Source organism: Colobus angolensis, unplaced genomic scaffold (assembly GCF_000951035.1).
Source record: "Colobus angolensis palliatus isolate OR3802 unplaced genomic scaffold, Cang.pa_1.0 Scaffold51, whole genome shotgun sequence".
Lineage (NCBI taxonomy): Eukaryota > Metazoa > Chordata > Mammalia > Primates > Cercopithecidae > Colobus > Colobus angolensis.
This window is the reverse complement of record NW_012118599.1, coordinates 10,077,347-10,100,702: the sequence shown is the minus strand read 5'-3', so window position 1 is coordinate 10,100,702 and position 23,356 is coordinate 10,077,347. Positions and strand designations below refer to the sequence as shown.

Genomic DNA, 23,356 nt, shown 5'->3' with positions numbered 1-23,356 from the left:
CAGGAGAATCACTTTAACCCGGAAGGCGGAGGTTGCAGTGAGCCAAAATTACGCCACTGCACTCCAGCCTGGGCAACAGGAGTGAAACTCCGTCTCAAAAAAAAAAAATATACATGGTCTTGAATTTTCCTGCAGGCAGAATCTCTGGTTTCTCTTAATACCTAGTAGAGTTCAGACACATAGAATATATTCAATAAATAAATCTTGGTTGGTTGAAATATCTTTCAACTCATTATACCCCAGCTTTTAGCCAATAAGTAGACTCCAAAGGTGAAAAGCAACTATAATTCTAAGACGGCCCTTCCCTAGAGACAGGGAACTGAAATTGAGTCATCATTTTTAGCAGGAATGCATATTACCATAAAGAAAGTTTTCTCTGATCTGACCAATGATGGATGCATGTCATAACACTGAATGAAAACCTCTTAAAATGCAATACGTTTTGTGCTTTACCTATTTCCTCTCCATTAACACACAAACATATGCACACTCATGCACACAAGTGCACACATACGTGCACATCTGCGGGTGCACACCACAACAAAAACCCAAACATCTTTTTGATCCTTAGATGGCTGGCAGCGTGAATTTTCTGTAATGTAAACGAAGAAGCAGTGGGCAGGATAAAGGGTTAAGTAAGGATCTCTAATAATGCTTCAACTTGTTCTTTGAGGAGTAACAAAGAGAGGAAGAAGCACAGGCTTTGTGGAAGGAAATTCCCAGGCCCCACTTCGGACATTCGCAACCTGCCCTGTGAACCCCTGAGGGGTGTCTGATAATAAACACTTGCAAACAAAACAATCCTAAAAGGCATTTTTACTAACATTCTCACCAAAGAACTACAACACGTTTTCCTGAATCTGCCGACCTTGGGGTCGGGATATCCACCTGCCAGCAGAGGCCAACAACCCAGTCCCTGCTCAGGCTGGTTTTTGTACGTGCAGGTCCCCCTTGCTCCTTGAGTCTTTGATTGGGCAGGGGTGGTGATGGAGCTGTGGAATGCAGATCACAGACTCAACACCGGACAGGATGGGTGTGAACTGCTGTGTGCAGACCTGAGACCCCCCTCTTCATCTTCCCCAGAGACCCCCAGACATAGCCCTGAGCATTGCAGCTTTGAGTAATAATGCAGTGACCTTCCCTAGGAGTAGAAAGAACTTGACAAAGGCATGAAAAGCTCTGCTTGTAAAGTGTGCCAATTAAGTAACAAACTGGTCTTCTTTTCCTGTAGTAGCAAAACAAATAAAACCCCTGGAGACTTGACAGTAAATATTTGTGCAGAAGTTTCTTTGTAAGAAGCTCAAAACATGTTAGGATCAAGATGCAAAAACTTAAGCAAAAGTCTAGTTTGGGTGAGATTGTTTGTAATATTATACCTTATTTATCCCCCAAACTAATGGGATGTGAGATCTGTTATGCCCATTTCATCAATGAATACGTGAAGGATCAGAAACTGGCCTAGAATAATAGTAAAGTTCTGAGCGATTCAGGTATCTGATACTTGCTCTAATGAGTGTGTATGTGTGTGTGTGTATGTGTGTGTTTAATGGGGCTGTGTGTACACAGATTTATGACTTTTTTTAACTAAAATATGCTTAAAATACATTTATTAATTGCAATTCAAGCCAAAATCCTCAAATGGCATCACTGTCTCAGGTCTAGACCAGAATTCATTTCACAGTGCGGGTGAGATTTAGATCCTTGACTACAAAAAGAAAGCTGACCCTTTACTTTGAATTGCCGTCACTGGTCTCTGGAATATTTTTGGATGACTACTCATTTGCATCTGTCCAGAGTTGGCAGGCAACCTCCCTCTTGACCCCGGCCCTCAAGACCACATTGATCCAACTGAGGTGATGACAGGCTCCAGATTTTACTCTAGGCAGGGTTAACATGAGCCTCTACTCAGGCCTCCTTCTGTCCTTTGTGCTATAACAATGGGCGGAAACACAGCCTTGTTAGAGGAAATTCCCAGGGCCATGCTTTGGACATTAGACAGTGGCTTTGCTATGCTGGGTAGGCTGATGTGCATCTAAAAATAAATACACTGGTCTGCAAGGGTTTCTATGATTTTGTTCTGCACAGTTGATTACATTTCAAAAGATTTTTTTTTAATTAGTGTTTTTAAGAAAGCTAATTTAAGTAAGCCTTGAGAATAAAATATATCATGGCTTTGTTTCGGTTTGAAAATATATAGCATTTGCTTATAACTGTTTCTGTTGAAAGGACTGCTGCTTTTATCCCCCAGGATCTCAAAGTGAGATTGAAGAAAGCAAAGTCATGCTGAGATGCTGCCCAAGCATGGTGAGAAACATGCAAGGGTCCACAACTGCATGTTCTTTGAGTCCACAAAGGATAAAGTATTAACAGAAAGCTCTGGGGCTGCCTGGAGTGGTTGGTGATGTGTACAGGGCCTACCTAAGCCTAAGTCTCACTTCTCTAAAAGTTTCCATGTCCTTACTTCACAGAGAGACTGCTCTTCTGGTGGTTCATGTAGCAGAAAAGGAAAGATGGGTAGAAGGCAGTGGCCAATGAACTTGACTCACAGCAGGCAGACAGTTCCAGCCAGCTCTCTTCTCTCCCCAAAAGTCAAATATTCCATTCATAGTCCTTGCAATTTAGAAGATGGTAGAATCAGTTTCTTTTTCACATTTTAAAATTAGATCTCTGAATGGCTAGGAACCCGTATCCATGTAGTCGTATTTCCGTTTTGGCTAGAGGAGAAATCAGAGCCAAAGCTCTGAGTCTTGTTGTTATTTGCCTGACTCTACTTGAGCTGAAAATGTACATAAATGCGGCAGTTTTCCATCAAATAGGAATGTGTTTGCAGCACAAGAAGTAACCCACAATTTAGTTAAAGAGTAACCCAAGAAGAGTGGTTTACAGTGAACTTTTCCCTCCTCATTGTTCTCATTTCTTTTTTGCACTTTCCTGGAAGTCCAGCCTACTCCATTGTTACTAAGACCCTATTTTAAACTTACTGTAGCAGATAGGTAGGGCTAGCTTATGGAAAGTCAGCTACCCTCACTCTAGTCTGATGACTTTTTTTGCAGACCTTCATTTGGTGGCTTGGATCACTGCACTGACATCACGAGACTCTTGATAGCTTTGAGCGGGAAGGGACCTTCGAGGTCATCACCCGGACTCCACCCAGTGTGGGCATCCCTTTGGGAACACCCTGGCCACTAGTCCGTCTTCCAGGGTGCTGGAACATTGCCTGGGACAAGGCGTTCACCACACCACAAGGCAGCTCACTCATTTTTAGATGATTCTGATGGTGGGTAAATCCTTCCACACATTGGGCTGAAATCTGTTACGCTATAATTTCCACTCATTGATCTTCTGTTGACCTTCCCTTTTCCCACACAGAGCAACCTTTAGATATTTAAAAGCAACCTTCATGTGCTACAAGATGTACTTCTTACTTTTAACTGTCCCCTGAATGTTCCTTCAACTATTCTGTGAATGACAGTTTTCTCATTTTCACCATCTTGGCCAACCTCCTCTTTTAAGACTTGGTGTTTTTTGTTTTTTGTTTTGTTTTGTTTTGAGACAGAGTCTTGCTCTGTCGCCAGGCTGGAGTGCAGTGGCACAATCTCAGCTCACTGCAACCTCTGCCTCCCGGGTTCAAGCAATTCTCCTGCCTCAGCCTCCTGAGTAGCTGGGACTACAGGCAAGCGCCACCACGCCCAGCTAATTTTTGTATTTTTAGTAGAGACAGGGTTTCACCAGGTTTGCCAGGAAGGTCTCAATCTCTTGACCTCGTGATCTGCCCACCTCGGCCTCCCAAAGTGCTGGGATTACAGGCAGGAGCCACCGCGCCAGGCCGACCTGGTGTTTTTTTGAAGGAACCTATTTGGCACTTTAGATAATCAATCTTCTTACAACTTTGTGCACTAAGTATTAGTTCATATTTTCAGAAACAAAACAAAGACCTGGCAAGATACAATTACTTGTTCAAGACAGGAGATTAAAAACCAGGTCTGCCTCTTTCTAGCCCACAACATGCCTCTCAATCAAAAAGAAATATTGAGCCAGATATAGTCCAGGCTGATTTCAAATACATCCTGAGATCTGTGGCAGGCCACAGGAAACCTCTCACGCAGGTTAACCTCCCTTTTGTTGTTACAACGTGTGTTTATTGACAGAGATTAAAGTGAACTTGAGTGGGTAAGAAATTACCAACAGAAAACATTCAGCTGTTGAAAGGCAGCTATAGACAAGGTGGGCATGGAGAGGGCCTGGAGGCAGAAGGGCATAGGAGCAACAGTATAGCAAGAAGGGATTCCAGAGGTGCAGAAGGCATGTCATTTGGAAGCTCTGGACAGCGGAGGAGGAAGAGAAGAAGGCTGGAAGAGAGAAACAGCGGTCCCTTGGGAGCACCTCAGCAGTTTGCTTTAGCCTAAACCTGGTGGTTGTGTCTGTTTGCTTTCTCCCAAGTGTCCATGCGCTCTATGGGAGGGCAAAGCATGGGGGACAATGATACTATGCTCTTCTCCAACATTTGATTCTAGGTGAAATATGGCTAAGACACAAATCTTTGGGTGGAAAAAGGAGAATACCACATGTAGTCAGAAAGGGAATCCTTTTAGCTGTGCTACAGTGAGGGATGATGTCAGGAACTGGCTATACGTCTACCTGCTTCTAGATTTTTCCTGCACCACTTGGTAGAGCTACTTCCTTCTCTTTTCCTGGCTGCTTTCCTAAAGCACGGATTGCTTAATGGAGGCCCTTCCTCCCTCCTCATCTAACCTGCTTCAGAGCAGCTGTACACCCAACGATGAATGCCTTATAGATTCCTCTGAGTTGCAGGACACTGCTCCCCAGAAGTCACGGGCAACTGTGCTCTTGGGGAAGTACCAAAGCACAATGTTAATGTCAATGGCTGAACACATGGGCATAGTAAATAAAATGGCTCTCTTAAGATCTCTTCGAGCTGGCTTGACTCAAAGAAATACAGAACACTGCCTTTCAAATTGCCGTGAAGCATGAGAGAATGTGAGTGCAGAGGCTCTGTGGATATGGTCTTCTCTTTGCACTCTGAAATCTGGGATTCTCTCTCCTGTAGCTCTCTGTCTTGTTCACCACTTGAAAAACTCAAGGTTCAGAGAAAAGTTGTGGATCCACCCAAGGGTCACATGGCAAGACAGTTGCAGGTACAGGACTAAATCTGGGGCCCCAAAGCACAGTTCAGCTTTCTTTCTACTGAACCACACTGACTTCAAGCTTCAAGATCTCAAGGCCTTTACTTGGATGTGCCAGCATTTGTTAGGGATCAGGCTTATTTCAGTTTTCCTTAATACTTCCATAAAAGAGAAGTAGCATAGAGGATGACAAAAGGTAAGTCCTCCAGATAAGAGCTGCATGGAGGCAGGACTCACATCTGTATTGTTTGCCATTACATCCCTAGCACATAGCACACTGCTTGCCCTGTGAAAGGGACTCAGTGAGTCCTTGACTTAGAATGGCAGAGAATGCGGGGCACCAATAGGGAAACACCTAATGAAAGAGGCTGTCACAAAGACATAAAGAAATAGACCCTAAAAGGCATGGCACATGGAAAGTACTCAGAATATTTGGTGAGTAAATGAATCTAGCAACATTTCAGAAAGAAGAGTGTGGGAAAATGCTATAAGGATTAAAAATATGTTTGGAAGATTCAAACTATAGATCTCTATCTCATAATTAATTAGGGTTTTTCAGACAATGTACACATTCATTTGCTCATTCATTCATTCATTCATTTATTCAACAAAATTGATTGAGCAGAAGCTATGTGCCCAAAACTGTCCCAAGTGCTATGGGTTTAGGCATAGAAGACCAATAACTCCTCAAGAGTGAAAATAAATATAGCAACTATCATTTAATGTGCTTAGAGATGTGTCAAAACATTCCACCAAGTACCAGAAAAATCACAGACCTGAGAATCGCTTAGTAGAAGAGGGATAAAGGGGAATGAAGGTGTACAAACCAGGCCTTAATGGGCAACTGGGTGGGGAAGATGAATAGGGGTATCCCAGCCAGGGAGGACAGCACACACAGAAATAGGAAGGCGTTAGAGTATTCACATATTAGGGAACTGCAAGGCACTTAGTTTCGTTGCAAAGACAGATGCTGAGAGGGTGAGGCTGGCAGGACAATACGGAGCCGACTTTGATTTTTCTACCCTCCTTAAGTGAATGCTTCTCAAACTTTAATGTGCATATGCATCACCCAGGGATTAAAATGCAGATTCAGAAGTCTGGGGAGGGACTAAGGAATGTGTTCCCAAGTGATCATTTCCAGCTGATGCCTGATGCAGCTGGTCCTTGGACTACACTTTAGGTAGCAAGGCTGTAAGCAACAGAGTGCAACAGAAATATTTCACTGAGGTCAGGCACCGTGGCTCCCACCTGTAATCCCAGCACTTTGGGAGGCCAAAGTGGGCAGATCACCTGAGGTCAGGAGTTCGAGACCAGCCTGGGCAACATGGTGAAACCCCATCTCCACTAAAAATACAACATTTAGCTGGGCGTGGGGGTGCGTGCCTATAGTCCCAGCTACTTGGGAGGCTGAGGCACGAGAATCACTTAAACCTGAGAGGCAGAGGTTTCAGTGAGCCGAGATTGCACCACTGTACTCCAGACTGGGCAACAGAACAAGACACACTCTCAGAAGAAAAAAATTATATATATATTATATATATATATAATCACTGAGAGTGGCGTTATTAGAACTGCAAATTCCGAAGAGCCCTGTAGCAGAGTATGGAAGATAGAATGGAGGGAGACTGTATTGATGTAAAATACGTAAGTGGTAAGAAATTATGAGCACTAGAGCTAAATAAACTAGAAAAGAATAGTAAATGTTCAATAAATAGGTATGAAGTGTTTGATATTCCATGAAGTCTGTATAAATTAGAGTAAAGGCTGGTTGTGAAGACAAAATGAAACAATAAAAACATAAGATGCCAAAAAAAAAAAATCCAGAGAAATACGTAGTGGTACTTAAATAAAACCTGGCTCTTCTCTGAGTCTCAGTGACCTATCATCTTGAGCCTTAACAGTGACCAACAAGAGCACCCAGCTAAGGAGTGAGTACCATCCCTACAGACAACCACCACCACAGCCTCTGAGCCATCCCTGGATATTCGTTGTCACTGCTTGTATTGAATTTCAGGAAACTTCTGGAATAACAACTGTTTCACCACAAATTCTAGAAAATAATGTGGAAGTCCACCAAGTCCACCAGATCCCTGAACAAAGTACTCGTTTTTTTTTTTTTTTATTTAGAGCACATAGGCACTCTAAATTAGGAACACCTATTCCTATTTCTGTTAGCAAATTCTCTGTCAAATCTAGTATTTCTTTAACTGAAAACCTCAGAAAGGAAGAACAAAATATCATGGTAGAGGTCTATACTATTAAAAAGAAAAGGCAGTTAGTAAAAAGTACCCCCTATGCAGATGCCAAAAAATAAACTACTTCTAATGAGATGTGCACTCCAAAGAAAATAAGAATCGCCACCATGATCTGTATACTGACTGGCATTCTTTATCCAAAGCTGTACAGATTTGAAAAATCCATATGTCATATCCCCTCTTTAGTCCTCACAGTCTTGTACATCAGTAAATCTCCACAAGACACACAGGTTGAGAGCATGCAGCCTACTAGAAAAGCCACGTGGAAATGCACATCTATTCCAGAGCAGCTGGATTCACATTTAACATGACAAATCAAAACAATGCAGGTACTTACCTTTCTCTTCTGGGGTTTGCAGGCTCCTAAAATTTAATACCTTACTGCTGATCTGCCCCAAAACCTCTCAGGTGAGGTGAACCTTGAGGGTATCCCATTCAATTACACAGCCAGAGGAGGGTGGGGTTTCACAAGACCAGACTTCAAATGCTGGGAATCTTGTGGGTTCCCAGGCTGTCGGGAGCAGAGGTGAACTGCCTTCTGTTCTCTGCTGCAGGAAGAAGCTGGGAGACACTGAGTGACTGGAGGTAGGGGGCGGGGGCTTGGGAGAGGGAAGTAATATGGGGACTGTAATAAATAAGAGATCCTCTCCACATGATTTCCTGTATTTGGTGCCTGATGCCTCTCTCCAGTCTCCCTAGAGGAAACAAGAAACTTGTCTTCTGGCCATTGGAAAGAAGAGAATAAACACACTGAGAACTGTGAAAAGAAGCAGCAGGACCCCAGGCAAGGAGCTGATGGGCCAGCCAACTTTACCTTTTACCAAGTGCTTTCTTCCTGAAGTTCCTCTAAGTGTTTAACTCTGCAAAAGTCAATGATGTCCTCATCCTCTTCCACTGTGCTGAAGCATATTCTGGCCTCAGGCCAGATGTCATGTTACAAAGCAGCTGGTTAGAGAGGCAGGTTAGAACAGACCCAGGAAGACTCCATTCCCAGCCTCAGGAAAGACCCTCTAAGCTCTGTCTTTGGAAAGTCTGATCTTTCTTAATCTTGGACTGACTCCAAAGTCCTCAGGCCATTTTGCCCTAGAGTTTAAAGAATTATCAGGAGGCCACTATCCATGGATTGCGAGAAGTAGGATCCTCTACATTATTTATGGGGTTCCATGTAAAACAAAAATGTGACACCCGGTGACAACAGAACATTAAAGCAAGTGTGGGGACTCTCTGGAGCACAGGACTCTATGCAACCGTACTAGGTCGCAGACTCACCAACCCAATCCTGGCTGTAGAAAGAAGGTGGGAACCTCGGGCTGTGTGGATTTTCACACACTGAGCTGTTGAGAGGCCTGGACTACCACCATTGTATTCAGTGGGGTGACAGTCAGTCCTCGAACAGCAGTACACTTGGAAGCTGCTGCAAGGTGGCAGACAGGGAGGAGGGTGGATGCTGGGTTGTGGATGTGAGCAGACAAAGACCACAAACATATCACTGAGTTAAAATCACACAGTGGTCTCCTTGCCCATCTTTTCCCTCACTTCCTATCCATTCTCCTCCCAGCAACCAGGGCAATGTCTTTCAAATGCCATCTTCATGATGGGATTCCCATACTTAAAATGTTTCAGGAGCTTAAGGATATAGGCCAAACCCTTAAATGCACAATGGCCAATCTCTCCTACTTTCCCTCAAAGCCCACTTTCACCTGCACTCTCCTCATGCCCTTTCTCATTCCCTCCTTCCCCACTTCTCTCCACTCAGTGAAGCATGTCCTCCCTTCCAAGACCGAATTCCTTGAATCTCACATCCTTCAGAATGCATTTTCCAATTTCTGGGCTCCTTTGGCATTCTTCCAAGCAAACCATGCTTGTCTCTGTCGTAAAGCAAGGAAGCCTGCCTACTTGTCTCTCTGTCTCCTTCTTGGCTGTCCCTCTGTGCGGTCGAGGACTGTGTCTGCTTCACCGTTATATCCCTCGCATTCAGGATCCAGCAGTGTCTGGTTTGTGTGGGTTTAACATTAGGAGGAGGAGCGTCATCAACTACAGTTGCTGTTGGGTGTGACGGTGCGCACCTGTACAAGTCCCAGCTACTTGCGTGGTGAGGCAGGAGGACTGCTGGAGCCCAGGAGTTTGAGACCAGCCTGCGTGAGACCCTGTCTTTACAAAATAAAATTAAATAAATTACAGTTATTACATGTTAGGGAAAGGAGAATATATGACTTAGAGGAAAACACAAGACTGTTGTTACAGTTTTAAAAAGTGGAGCAACTTTGTGAGTGGTAGTGCAGAGCTAGTGCTGAATATTATTAAAATGCTGTAGTTTGTAATATGCTGTATATTGCAGCCTTGCAGAGATTATTATAAGTAGGCAACAACCTCTATTCCATAAGTGAAGCCTTAGATATGCTCACAAGAAAGAGGACTAAAGCTAGCAAGGGTGAAGGAAATGGGAGTCTGTTGGAGGTGAGGGGAGAGAGAGGGAGAAAGAAGGGGCAGTGGAAAGGAAAGAGGAAAAGAGGAGGGAGAGATATGGGAGGAGGGATAGAGACATGAGAGGTGGGAAGAATCACATGAATGGAATGAAGCTTAGAAAACAGTGAGGTGGTGGGGAGGGGAGGAAAACCCCGGTGAAGTCAGCATTTATCTGGAAGCAGTGCACCACGGGCAGGCTCTGTGCACCCTGCCTGACTCCCCTGCACTTTCTCAGCCTCCCTGATGAATCAAGCCCGTTTTTCAACAAGTCAAAAGGCAAAAGGGGGTCTAGGGACATGCCACTACAGCTCTTAAAACACAACAGTTAGCTTCTCCTTTTTGTTTGGACTTTGAAATATTATTAAACCACATAGTCACTTTTTATTTCATGATTTTGAATACTTCCATGACAATATTACATCTGGAATTTTTAAGCATATATTCTGGTTACTTTTCGCTGTTCCTCTGAATCAAGAGGTCACTTTGTGTGATGATGAGGGCTGCACATGAGTGAGAAGCCCCAGGTGAGGCTAGATGATTGAAGTACAAGCTAGAGTAACAAGACCCATACTCTAGCATCTATAAAGGTCATCCAAACATAGGTGATTCTCAATATCTGGTTTTGTGCATTTAATTGTCATTTAATATATGCATCTATCTAGAATAGAGCAAAGATATTTATTAAGCCAATCATTTGAACTTTATGAAGTCTTAATTTGGTTCCTAATTAATGAATATTACTTCCATTGGAAATGGAAGTGTCAGAGAAAATAGTGAAAGACTTTCAAATAGGAAAAGATGACTTGGGTGTCCTGTCAACAGAGTGTTGAGAGTTTTCTAGCAAACAACATACCGCTGGGGAGCTGAATCTATAGGGTCTCTACATTTGATCATCTTTGACTGGAGGTTAAATAATTCTGAAGGACGTAGAAACTAATAGTAATACAAATGATTTTTGATCATAGAAATGCACATTAGTTTTGTCCAGTAGAGATATAATTGCCTTCCACCCTATAGAAATGGTTATTTCAAACATTAAATTTTAGTGCATGTTAGGATATTAGCCAGTTTTTGTAGTTATTAGCAAATTCAATTCAGCATTCCTTATTGTCTCTATATAAATATATCTGCTCTTGGGATTTCCCTTTGAACAAGTTCTAACGTTTTATCACTCCTTCATTAATTAATGAATTAAATAAAATCTCTTTCGCATGTTCATTTTATATCTGTTTGAATCAGGATTTCATCTTTTGAAAATGATCTTTTAAGAGAAGGGCAGGTGATAGTGCTTACAGCAGGTTGTATCAGGAATTTTCAATGGCAAAACTGTTTTCTTAAATATTTGGCCTAGTTTTATACGTTCCTTATGTAAAATAAAAACAGGAAATAAACTAAGTGTGTTGATTATGAAAGTAAATGACAAAGCTTATCAGCTGAACAATAGGTGGGTACAGAGTTTCAGTTAGGGCAGGAGTACAGGCAAAGCCCAAAGCAGAACTATGTAAAACAATAATTGGATCCGGGTTTACTAAATATGGTGAAAGTGGCCTAGGTTTGGACTCACTAAAACCAATACCTTGGAGGAAAGAAAACCTTCATAAGCAAAGGGCATACATTTCAGGTGTTCAGTATTTTTAAGACAGTGTTTTTAGGAATTCTTGCCATATAGGCAATTATTCAGAAATGTCCTACTATTAATCAGCTATAGCAAACCCTTCAACATAGGAGACAATGACATTTTGAAAGGAAGAAATCAGAAAACATAAATATATTTGTGTGATTTGGTTTCTCTTTAATTTTTATATTTGTTGTATTTTTAGTGTATGTGACTTACAATCTATATTTTTAAAATCAAAGATACAAAATAATTTATCTTTAAGGATCAGTCTGGCCAATCAGTTTGGTTCGACTCACTAAAGCTCTTAGTGCCAGATCGGCAGCTAAATATGAGGCCTTTTTGTTTTGTTTTGTTTAATTTTTATTTTCAAAATGAATTTGCCATTAATTTTGTAATTTAGAGTGGGGAAAATGACCTATCGAACAGCTCAGTGTGGAAGTTTGGATATTTTCATGAGAATAGTGATTCTTGATTTTGGAGTAATCATGAGAACTATAAATGATCAATGGCAAGTAATAGAACAAATGTGATCTACTAGATGCTTAAAGATCACTTCCCACAAACTCACGGCTCTTTCTACAAGAACCATGAGTAGACTTGTGAAGGGAGACTCCGTCATAGACTGACACACCAGCTTTGTCTTCACCTGCATTAGAGGTGAGGCTCGCTCTCCTTTCGTTGTCAGTTTTTTTCTGCCAACTACTAGCATCACATTTGTCATTGAAGATGGAGCTCTTAAGAGGGGACTATTAAGGAGCTCTATAACTTTCATTGTTTCACTGAAAAATAAAAAGGAAGTATGGACACTATAATATTAAACCCATCAAAGAAGGAATATACATGTAAAACATCAGTAGCATTGTTCTTGGGGAAAAAGGAATGTTGGCCTAAAGAAAGGCAACTGACCACTATCAAATGTTTCCCTTAAAAATAAAGGTGTTAGGAAAAGAGAGAGAGAGAGAGAGAAGGAAGAAAGAGAGAGGGAGAGAGCGAGGGAGAGGGACAGAGGATGGAGAGAGGAAGGAAGGGAGGAAGGAAGAAAGGAAAGAAGGAAGGAAGGAAGAGAGAGAAAGAAGGGAAAGAAAGAGAGAAAGAGAAAGAGGAAAGAAAGAAAGAAAGAAAGAAAGAAAGAAAGAAAGAAAGAAAGAAAGAAAGAAAGAAAGAAGAAAGGAAAGAAGGAAGGAAGGAAGAAAGACAAGCGGCGGGAGGGAGGGAAGAAAGGAGGAAAGAAAGAGGGAGGGAGGAAGAGGAGAGAGAAAAAAGAAAGTGAAAGAGGGAGGGAGAGCAGGAAGGAAGGAAGAAAGAAAGGAAAGAAGGAAGGAAGGAAGTAGGGAAGGAGAGGGGAGGAGAGGAGAGGAGAGAGTGAAGATGAGGGAGGGAGGGAAGAAAGGAGGGAAGAAAGGAGGGAGGAAAGGAGGAAGGGAAGGAGGGAAGGAGGGAGAGAGGGAAGGAAGAGAGGAAGGGAGGGAAAGAGGGGCCATACATATGTACATAGATTAAACCAAGTGTTTCAGGGAACTAGGGATTCTCAAATCCTGCTTTAGTGTTTTGGGAAGAATTATACTCACACTGCTTAGTGAGTATAATTCAGTAAACCACTTTGGAGAGCAGTGTCACAGTGTCCAGGATAGTTCAAATTTCTAGTCACATCATATATTCTAGAAAATTCTTGCCTATATATACAAGGAGAAACACAAGAGTGTTCAACTGCAACACTCTTTAAAATAATTATAATACAAAAATATATACATGCATCATAGAAACATTAATAGAAAATTTTTTATATTATTACAGAAATAATAAATTAAGTCTGTATGCATCAACATGGATGGGGAAAAATACATGTAAAAGGTTTTTAAAAAGCCAGCGGGAAAAAGGTCAGTTGTAGAAAAAATACATATACAATGCTATATATTGAAAAACTACACAATATAGTCTCGGAGGAAGAAGGCATGAAATAGGACTGAGCAGGGAATAAAGAGGTTTTTCATTGTATTCCATGTATGAAATAAAGAAGAAACAAAAATGTCAAAATACCAACGTTTAATTCTGCATGGTGTGTAATACAGGTGCTTGTTTTTCTCTGTAGGTTGTTTTTTGAAGAAAGAAAAAGAAGTCACTAAAGTATTATTTTGAAAAACAGACTCATTTTGAGTCATCTAGTAGACATGTTCTTTTTCACTCTTTACTTACAACTGAGGTAGAAAAAATTTCTAGGAAAAGAAGCCTAGGAACAATCATAATTATCTTCAGGCCTTGATGAAATGGCAGTACTGTCCTTGGCTCCATCTCAGATTCACTCACTCTTTCCACGTGAAATGAAACCTTGTGTCCTTAGAGTTAAGGACAAGCATCCTGCTTGTTAGGGAAGCTGGTCGCTGCATTTACTGACAGCTTGGGTTGTCTGCTCCATATACCTTTTACTATTCAACACACAGTGATTTACTGAAGTAGAACAAAAATCATTGGCATCGGGGAGCTCAAGGAAGTGAGAAACATCTTAAAAGGGGGGATGTTCACGAGAGAATGTGCAAAATCTCAATAACTACACCTAAGCATTTCCCAAAGATGACTTGCTTTAAAAATCTGTGTATCTTTGGAAGTTTGAACTGGATATGATTGTATTTAGATGATGTAAAGAGGACTTGTCTTTAACAACTAAACTTAGGTATTCTGCATCAGAGTATAAACCCTGTTTGTTTTGTTTGGGTGGTTGGTTTGGTTCGTGGAGTTCAGCAACAAAGCAACGTGGATTGGGAATACACTAAAACCCTTTTTTTTTTTATTCCTTTTTGTTATAGGGCTAGAGGAGGAAGCTGTGGCTTCGTGAAAAATGTCCTAAACTTCTCTAACCTCTGACTTTCATATTAGGCAAGGGATGACCCTGGTCTCAGCTTCACACCAAACTTTGCCATTCGGTGACTCAGATGGAGAAGTCAAACAAGAAGAGGCCATGTCTCTCTAAAGATGTGACTGTGGGAAATCACCTTACCACCCAAAAGACATTACAGTAATAATGTCAAAGTCAAAGCCCCTGGTCATGCAGGTCTCCCTGGGTCTCTGCACCCTGAATTGCTTCCTCTTGAGACATTTCCGTGCCCCATCAGCGTACACAATGCAGAACGAGTTCAAGGCTTCCTTCCCTTTCGGAGCCTCTATCTTCAGATCCCGGAGCCTCTATCTTCAGATTCCCGTCCATCTTCTTGGATGTCACTCTGGTCACCGTGCCTGCCCTGTGAGGCACGAATTCTTTCCCTTCCTTGTCAGCCCTCCATTCCTTTCATTCTTATCCACCATCCTGGCTCTTCCACTGTTCCCTGAATACTAGCACCTGGCTCACACTTTTACTCCTCACTCTGCAATTGCTGTCTGTCATTTCTGCATCCTCCCTTTTCAGATGTTTCTCACTTCCTTGAGCTCCCCAATGCCAATGACTTTTGTGCTACTTTAGTAAATGACTGTGTGTTCTGATTGCTGCGTCCCAGACTGCTATAATTTCAAAATAGATGATGAAGTTTGAATTTGTGGGGGCGATGGAGAGGGGATATACTTTGTTACCATCCTTCCTCACTTTCACAGAACCTCTGCCTTTACTGAAAGCCCCAGTTCTTCTATACCTCCTTTGTAGCCTTCCCACTGCTGCAGGCTACCCTTACCTTCCTGTGAAACCCAGATGCCATGGATAGCTATTTAAATACACTATTTGCCAACTTTTTATTATATCTTTCTTTCTTGACATTCTCTTGTGCTACCAGAATGTCAGTCCTAGGGCACCTAGCAATCCATCTGCCCTGCTCTCTCTGTGACCAATGGAGAAAGACACAAAATGTTCCAGAAGAGCAAGCCACATCCGGGTTCTCATAGCTGCTTAACAAAGATTTCCAGGGCTCAGTAGCCTAGCTCTTGAGATTTGACCCCCTCATTATTCCTCAATTCCTTTGCCTGAAAATATGTTTATATCTCTGATTCCAAAATCTTCACCAACAAACTTTACATAATATTTCCTACTCTTGGATCACCTTCCTAACTTTTCCCTTTCAGTTTGCCTCCAAACTTCTTAAAAAGCTGATTGGTAATCACCCAGACTCTTCCTCTTCTCTTCAAAGCTCTGCTAAACTTCTCTCTCCCTCAGCCACTCTCTTTAAATGACTTCGGGCTAAACAAAGCTTCTCTAAGTTCTCATCTTTCTTATCCTGAAACTTTTATGTGTCAATTTTTTCTTGAATCTCTTCTCTCATTTTCTTTGCATCTGCCCCACCTAAAGTCTCTCCCCTCTACCCGTCTTCTCCCTCCTCATTGGGCTATTCTTCTTCTTTCCTCTTTAAATGACAGCATTTCCGAAAGTACATGATACCTCTTGTCCTGTTTTGGTACCCACCATTCTTATAGTTAGCAGATTCAAATCTAAAGTGTGATAACTAGCTTTACTTTCTCCTTTATTTTCCCAGCCCCACAACCTTTCCCCAGGCCCAAGTTAGTCTCCAGGATCTGCTGATCCTCACTCTGGCAGATCTTTTCCATATATGTCTTTATTTACATATCCACTACCACCACTCCATGCCTACATGTATCTCTTCTTGCCTAAACTGCTAAGAAGAAATTATCCTCCATCTTTCCTACTCCTGAACTTGCTTCTCCCAGTCATATAACCAGGTTAATTTACTGGTTTATTACTAGGTTAATTTCCTTAAAGGACTGTTATTATTTTTATACTCTCTCCTCGAAAATCCTTCCATGATACCTGTGCTGCACTCACACTCTGCCTATTAAATGCCTATTGTCATCCAAAGCTGTCCCAGTCTAAGCCTAGTTTACGTTTCCAATGCAACTTCCTCTGTTCTTCTATTCAGCCTTGGCTGCAGATCCAAATGAGTCTCCTTCTCTCTCTCCAAAAAGCCTTGTCCTTTCCTTTTCTGCAAGAAGCTAGAGTTGTTCATCAGAGCCTCAAACAGGTCCACATGCCCAGCATGAAGTCCATCTCCTCCACAAATCCTTCTGTCATAAACGATGCCAGAAGTAATCTCTCCCATCATTAATATCCTAGGGCACATATTGTCTATATCACTTTAGTAGCCCTTCTCAGTCTTACATGTTATCTATTTATGACTTGATAATCCGGCTACTCAAATAATAATAGAAATAATAATAATATCAAAAACACATTGAGTACTTACTATATGCCCAGCCCTTGACATGGACTAACTTATTTAATTCTCTCCCAAAAAAACAACCCTATGTATGCTTACAGCCTTTCCTTCAATATAGAAAAAAAGAATGGCTGGATCTGCCTTCCACGTATTGTGGGAAATCCACAAAAGCCCAACCCTCCCACACTCCATTCCTATGGGATTCTTAGAGAAGGTTGTGTGGGGGAGAGTTGCATTCTTCTGAGCCATTCTTGTTGGAGGCCTCACTGGAACTGGCCCTGAGTGATTCACCACCCAGCCATCACTCTTGGTTTCTGTAGTTGAACCCCATGCCCTCCATTTCCCCAAAGCCCTGTTAACACTGGCTGTTAAGTAGAACAGATTTTATGGAAGATCTGAGAGGGACAGTTACATCACAGAGCTGAAAACCACTTACATTGTTCCCAGGTCATTAGTGTCCTAAAGTCCCTCTCCCACTACTCCACAGGGAAGTTTTCTGACCAATGTTCTCCTTCGGTCTCCATCTACATCATATTGTGTAGGCTCCTCTTCCTTTTCAAAAGCTCCTGGCACTGTGCTCCTTCTCTTTCTCTTCTGGGTCCTATACTTTCACTGCTATGTAAATTGTTAATTTCTCTTGCTTCATGATGTAGAGTAATTCGGCTCTCTTCTTGTTTTGCTCCCACCAGTCCAAATGCCCAGGGGGTTTCAGCTTTCACCTCCAAATGACCCAATTAGGATATCTTCTAAAACAAGTATCCATCTTTATGCTGTTCCCTTAGAAGGCTACGATACTTTTATCCATTTAAATGACAACATTTTATTTTTCTTCCCTAGCTTTTGTATATCTTATCTTCCTGGCATCTTTGTATCTTCTCTTTCAAACCATTTTTTTAAGCATGCTGACTGCATCTTAACCAGATTTGTATGCTTCTTTGTGCCACATACTTGTTGGGTAAATAAATTAATAAGAAAGAGGATGATAGGAGGCATGAAGACAGTGAGCATTTAGGATGGACAAAGAGAAGGGAACACCAATTTCTATCTATGACTGGAAAAACCTGGAAGGCATCTTTTTGCAGATGACCCAAACCTGGGAGATAGAAAAGGACACAGAAGTCAAATTTGACAAGGTCTTTAAAGTTCTGTACTTTTTCCAGAATGCACTGTCTCTTTACTTGGGTCTAGATTACTAAATATATTCTGCAAATACTGAATACGTTAGGGAACAATGTGTGGTATTCTCCCCTGACCCTTCTTTTCTGGAATGCAAAGTACAGACAGAATAAGCTGCCTTCACAGTCCCTCTGGGCTGAACCTCATGCCAGGGCGTGGGCAGCACTTGGATGGAAACCACTTCCTCTGGCTTATCATTGTCAAATGATCCTGAAGCTGTTTCAGTTCACTCCCAGGGGATGACTTCCACTCTCTCTGCCTCAATAAACTGTCATTTCTTTTCATAGAAACAGTGATTTTCCCAGCTATTAATTCTTCACACCCACTGGGATTTACAAAAACACGCCCTTTATTGCTCTCTGAGAATCACGAGGACTCTTTATCTAAGATGGCTTGTTCCTAATTATTTCCAGCACCCGAGACAGAAAACCTGCCAACAGCAACAAGAATTTGACAAGTCTCTTCCATCCTTGGTCCCAGGTTTTATGCCAGCACTAGGGGCAAATGAGACACATTCTGAACCCAAGCAGCTCACGGTCCAAACAATTTCCCAATTTCATAACTCTCTAAATTTAGAAACACTTTAACTCCAGAGTGTTGACCTCTTTGAGATTCTGAATACAACTTCAAGGTCATTTGGAAAGAATTACTACCTGTTGTTTTCTCAACAGCCCTCCCCATGTTTTCATATCTGATAGCAATTAGGATAAGGCAATTTAGAAGTCACCGAAAATTCAAATCCAAAATGCAGTCATTTATTTGGGAATGCATTTTTAAGAAAAACAAAATTTCTAAAATAATAGCAACAATAATAATTGCTATTATTATTAATAAAGTCTTGTTCTTTTTGAGTACATATCCTGTACAAGGTACTACACTGGGTTGAATGATTTTATTTTACTCAATTCTGATAGCAATTCTGAAAGGTGGATTGAGGATTTCCTGTCTTTGATATGAAACCAAAATTCAGAGAGATAATGTAACTCGCTCATGGTCACTTAGCTGTGCTTTAAGAATATATAGAGTGATTTTGGCTCTCCTAGTAAGTATTGAGTAAATAAATGAAGAAATGAATGACTAAATATATAAATCAGTGATTTCCTGAAACAATGTATACAGCCTATTTCATTTTCTATGTGCAAAAACACACACACAAAAAATAATCTTAGTCATAAAATTATACAGAAAATCAACAAATTTGAATTTAAAAAGATTTTTACATTGAGTTCTGATGTTTGAGAGGCACCAGTCTAAGTGAATAAAGGAGATTAACATTTTTGGGAGGCAATTTTAGTCACTTTGAATTTGACCCTAATTTCACTCAAACACTTTTGGCTTTACTTTTGCTTATACTTGTGTATCTCCTCACTACTTTCATTTGCACCACATGGCAAGTTTCCTTTGGGCTGTCAAAATGAAACAAAATAAAATATCTCTAATAATAGCTGGCAGCAGTTCAAGAGCAATCATTCTCCACATTTTCTATGTTATGATCCTTCATTTATCATTAGAGACTCTGGATCAAATCCTAATACAAACAAAAGTTCCAACCCTCCTCCTTCCATTCCCCAGTCCTTCACACCCACTAAGGAGAGCGATATGCTCCTAGATACTGGTTAATATTGATCTTCATTGATCTTACAATTTAAATGTATACAAAGTAAACATTATTGTTGCCAGTAAACGTCATTGCCATGGCTCAAAAAATAATAAATCTTTATGTCATATTATGGAAAAAGTGTATTATTTTTTATTAAAACACAAGAGAAATTTCCTTTAAGTTATTAGAATGTAGACTAATGATGTTTAAGGTGTATGTGGAGTTTGAGGAAATATTAATTTAGCAACGTTACTCAATATCTTTAGCTGACTTAGACTGTTTCTGTAATTCCTTTACTCTACTGTTCTCAGGGAGTCCATGAAGGACTAAGACACAGAAGCCAGAGGCGCAGCACTGGTTGGGAAAAAGTGCAGATTTGTTACCTGATTTAAAAAATAGGAATTGCGGGGACATAGAGATGAGAAAGCAGGTCCAAGGCCATCAAGCGTTCAAAAACTGAATGACTGAGAAGAACAGTGATAGGTGAGTGGTCAAAGGCCTGGCAAAGACCCAGGAACTAAGGGAGCAGCTGGGCAAGGCAATGAGACGAGCGGGCACCCTGCACCTACCATGCAGAGAGGAATGGGTGAGAAAGAAGTCCCTAAGAAGTACCTAATCTACAAGCGTGGGAAGAAAGATAAAAGAAGTAGAAGTGTGTGGATGGATGGACAAGAAGTCATTAGCTTATGAGCCAATATATGGAGGCCAGAAAAGAGCTTAAGGTATGTTGATTTTTAAATGCAATGGTCAATATCCTATTAGTGGGGGAATAAAAAAAAAAAGAACAGATACTTAAAGCAGATGGTAAGGAAAGAAAAAAGGAAGATACTTGAGGTCAAATTTAAGGGAGACATCTTGAGGGGAGAAGTTTCTTGGCTCCAGGCCTGCCCCAGAAACATCTGGGAAAGTCCACATGGAGAGACACATACCCTATGTCTTAATATCTAACAATTGTGAATTAATCTAACTGTGTCAGTCAGGGTTCCACCAGAGAAGCAGAACCAGTAGAAGAAATACATTAAGAGATAGATTGCAAAGAATTGGCACGCATGTGTAGTTGTGGGGGCTGGCTAGGCTGCTATGGTTTGAATGTTTGTGCCAAAATTCCTGTTGAAACTAAATCCCAAATGGAAAAGTGTTAAGAGGTGGAGGTTTTAGGAGACAGTTAGGTAGGGCCCTCTTGGATGGGTTTAGTGCCTCATAAAATGACTACAGGGAACTAGCCAGGGCCCTTTTTCCTTGCACCTTTTCCACCATCTGAAGATAGAGCATGTAAGGCACCATCAGACAAGGCCCTCACCAGACAGTGAATCTACCTGCACTCTGATCTTGGACATCTCAGCCTCTGAAATGGCAAGAAATAAATTTCTATTCTTTATAAATCACCCAGTCTCAGGTATTCTGCTATAGCAGCGCAAATGAACTGAGACCCTAGGCAAGTTGAAAATGTAATAGCAGGCAGTCAGGAAGGGAAGGCTGAATTCCTGGGCACAACCTGACCCTGCAGTCCAAGGCTAATTCTTCTTCCTCAGGAAACCTCAGTTCTGCTCTAAAGGACTTTCAGCTGATAGAATCAGGCCCAGTCATATTATCTAGGTAATCATCTTTAATCAACTGAATATAGAGTAGATGACATCTACAAGATACTTTCAAAGCAAACCCTAAATTAGGCTTTGATTGAAAAACTGCACTATAGACAAGCCAAATTCACTTATAAAACTGACCATTGTATTAATAAACTGTTAAAATATGTTACAACTACCTACCTTGACATATATACCATCATGACAACAATATCAAAAAGTATGCATTAAGCAGTGGTTAACTAAATGACTTATAAATCGGCAAGCTATCATAGATGGCTTACAGTGATTATTAATTGACCATTTCTGCTTGTTCTCTTGATGAACCAGGGAAGTTTGGACGATTAATAAACTGAAGACAGACATAATTTATAAAGTATACATTGATCCATAAAATTTATTTTTCTTGCTTGAATTTTAACAGAATTACTAATGATGCTATTACAATCAAGGCCTTGTTCTTTTGATAGAATGCCAATTTAAAAAGCCTTTCTTGTGTCATTATAGAATTAAAATGACACAAGAAATTATAATGACAATTATGGAATCATCAGTAAATGCTCTAAAACCATATTTAAACTCAGAAATAACCATAAATGTTACACATCTTGTGTAAATATTATAATAGAATAACGTGATAAATTAGCATTATGAAAAATACTATAATTTTACCATATAATTGTTCTCACATATCGTGATTTTAACTATCTCTTAAAGCAAAGTTTAGATGCACGGTAATATTTTTAAAATGTCTTTTGATTTTTTTGAAGCTGGAATAGTATAAAGAAAACTGAAAATAGCACTATATTGCAGCATACGTTGATCTACAATGACCAGAAAACAATCCTTGCCAAAATTTCTTTCAGGATTATTTGTGCATGGATCTTCCTTTTATCCATGTACATATTTTTGTTTCTTATTCTAATTAACTTATATTTTATTGGAATATTATTTCATTGCACATATCACATGCAGTTTCTTTTGATTTAGAAAAATGTTTTAAAAAATTAAAAACATTTGTCACCTTTTTATAAGTAAAATGGCACAACTTGGATTTTAATTTTTGTAAGATTTTGTCAAAAAAAAATGCATTCCAAATAACAAAATAACATGAGCCACTCATGTTCAAAATTAATTTGATTTTCTGTTGAAGACTGTAATTTCCTGTTTATTTGAAGCTCCTCTGTTGTTTTACTTCAGTCTCCAGTATATCTGATATCTTGCCTAAATTAAATCTAATTGCCTCAACAGCATTCAGTCAGCATTGCCATGATGTGTCAAAGGACGTTTGGGTGGCCAAATTTGACATTAGTTTCTTTAGTTTTTCATCTTTTGGCAGACAAAGACAATATCATACATAAAGCTTCGAAGTGTTCCACAGAATACCATAGTTATGTAGAAGTTAAGGGTTTGTCTCCTGATAACAAATTCAAACTATGTTGAGTAATCTGACTTACTGGTTTTTTCTTCACAACCACCTGAGCACAACTGTTGACAAACTTTCGAATTGATGCCTAAAATTGAAAGTTGTTTCTTCATCTTTTCATAGGAGTCGAAACTCTTACTTTTTACAACAGATGTAAAAACTAATGAAACATTTGGAATTTTTAACTTCCTCCTTTCTTCATCTAGTAGTTTCGAATACTTTGCATGATAAATGCTGGTGTATAATGTGTCTTTTATCACTCATATAATCTAGGTGACCTTTAAAATTTCTACGTATTAAACATTTTATTACTCATTATTAACAATTTATTTAAAAATTCTTCGTTCTAGATAGTGATCATTTATTTCACTTTCTTTTTTTCTGTCTTATGTGTTTGGCCATTTTAACATCAAATTTCAAAAATATTTCTACTTAACCTAGAAATTTTCCATTGTTTACTGTAAATGCCATTCTGCTATTGCCACAGAAAACATCATTATGCTTGGGTACATACTGCACACAATATTATTATTTTGAAAAAATCTCACCTAATGCCCAATGTTCTATTTCAGTGTTTAAATACTATTGACTGTTTTTCATTTATTCAGCTTTATTTCAGTTCTAATAAAAATCACTATTTGCTTTTTTTTTTTAATGCATCTTGTTTGCTCTTCTTATTGACAGCCAAGAGTTTCCAGTCACAGGTATCTTCAGTGGTCAACACCGATCCTGAAAATAGATTTTAAAATATACACCAGTAGTAACAAAACATCTTGTCTTTGATTTAAAATATAAAAACCAATTTATTAGTTGAAGTTTTATTTGCTTTGTTAAAACATCCAGGCTGGGCATGATGGCTCACACCTATAATCCCAGCATTTTGGGAGGCTGAGGTGGGAGGATCACTTGAGGTCAGGAGTTCGAGACCAGCCTGGCCAACA

The 23,356-nt window shown here is 40.2% G+C and overlaps 1 protein-coding gene across 1 annotated transcript in view; it reads right to left on the bottom strand.

Moving 5' to 3' along the window:
• Positions 1 to 7,957, bottom strand: part of ADGRF5 (adhesion G protein-coupled receptor F5) — a 114,415-nt gene extending 106,458 nt beyond the window's left edge. The window contains exon 1 of the mRNA XM_011960278.1: positions 7,737 to 7,957. The gene's annotated coding sequence lies outside the window, so the exon portion shown is untranslated. The remainder of the gene's footprint in view (positions 1 to 7,736) is intronic.
• Between the last annotated feature and the right edge of the window lie 15,399 nt (positions 7,958 to 23,356).